Source organism: Artibeus jamaicensis, unplaced genomic scaffold (genome assembly GCF_021234435.1).
Source record: "Artibeus jamaicensis isolate MK-2021 breed Jamaican fruit bat unplaced genomic scaffold, CSHL_Jam_final contig_240, whole genome shotgun sequence".
Lineage (NCBI taxonomy): Eukaryota > Metazoa > Chordata > Mammalia > Chiroptera > Phyllostomidae > Artibeus > Artibeus jamaicensis.
Window position 1 is genome coordinate 18,480,767 of NW_026521506.1, and position 1,465 is coordinate 18,482,231.

The window sequence follows — 1,465 nt, forward strand, 5'->3', positions numbered from 1 at the left end:
TGAACTTCCTGATAACCAGTGCTTTGAATTCAATATCTGATAGTTGACTTTGCCTCTATTTCATCTAACATTCTTCCTGAGGGTTCCTCCTTTCCTTTCATTTGAGGATTGTTTGTTTGTCTTCCCATTGTTTGTGAGACTCTTCTTGTTAGCCTCAGCTTCTTAGATTAATCTGTTTTAACTCCCTGGGTTTATGGTGTGAACTTCTGTGGTAGAATGCTTGTGAATTTTAGTGGTGCAGTCTCTTTTGGTTATCCTGTCATTCTCTGCTTCCACCTACTCAAATATGGAGCAACTTGTGGCTTCTCTCCTACAGCAAGGTGCAGTTTGTCTCTCTGACTCTTCTATGGGTCCAGTATGGTCTTTTTGTATTTTCAAGTTTTTTGTGTCTGTTGTGGGTAAAATCTATGGAACGCTTCACGAATTTGCATGTCATCCTTGTGCAGGGGCCATGCTAATCTTCTCTGTATTGTTCAAATTTTAATATATGTGCTGCCAAAGCGAGCACCAAAAATTTTTTTAATTTTCATGAAGTCTCCATTATCAAGTTTAAAAAATAATTCACATTTTGTATTCAATACTAATGTACAATAGTATCCTCCCCTAACGTAGGCAGTTCTCTCACTCAACTAGCAGCCTAACTAGCTTACTTCTGTGAAGGGATACTGACCCTTGCTACTCAATATGACATTATAACATGTTAAAAATGCATAATTTCAGGTTTCTCCCCAGACTAACTTAATTTTAAGAAGATCCCAGTGATTGGTAAGCACTAACCTATGCAAAATTCCAACATTTCACAATTACCCTATAGCCTCATTTTGAGTTTCTTCCCCAATGATGCTATAAAGACCTTTAACTAAATAACACAAGTCTCAAATAACTTTTTAACCCTAACATTTTGAACATTAGGGCAAAAGATTTTATGTCAGTGTGTGGATGGGTGCATTTTCATGTTTATTTGTTCTTAGTCATCATATTTGGTTTAATTCCAGATACTCTACTGCAGCCAGGGAATCTAAGTAGAACAGCTAGATTAGTTTATATATTTTAGAAAGCCTGTTTCCTTGCTTCTCCTAAGAGACCATTGAGTCAAGTAATGCCTTTTTTGGACCATCTTGTTAGCTCCTATGCTAATTCATTTTGTTCCTGCTCTGAAAAAGCTTCATTTAAAACTCATAATCTGGTTGGGCAACTGCTTTCTTTCCCTCTGTGTTGCTGGTTATTCTCAGAGAGACTTACTCAAAAACTAATATTTTTTGTGCATTAATTTGTCTAACAGTCTTTAAGATACACCAATGTAGGTGAACAACTAATTTATGCAACACCCTGGTTTGCATAGAAAAGGACTATAATTGCACCTTATTTAAACTACATTAACACCTGCATTTGAAGAGATTCAAATGGATATAGTGCTATGTGAGGCAGCTATTCCTAAAGTGTTGATCACTGCATGAAACCTGCA

The 1,465-nt window shown here is 36.4% G+C and overlaps 1 non-coding gene across 1 annotated transcript; it reads right to left on the minus strand.

Moving 5' to 3' along the window:
• Positions 1 to 401: 401 nt before the first annotated feature.
• Positions 402 to 508, minus strand: LOC119037844 (U6 spliceosomal RNA). The gene has a single exon (XR_005080299.2). It is a non-coding gene; the product is annotated as a U6 spliceosomal RNA (small nuclear RNA).
• Between the last annotated feature and the right edge of the window lie 957 nt (positions 509 to 1,465).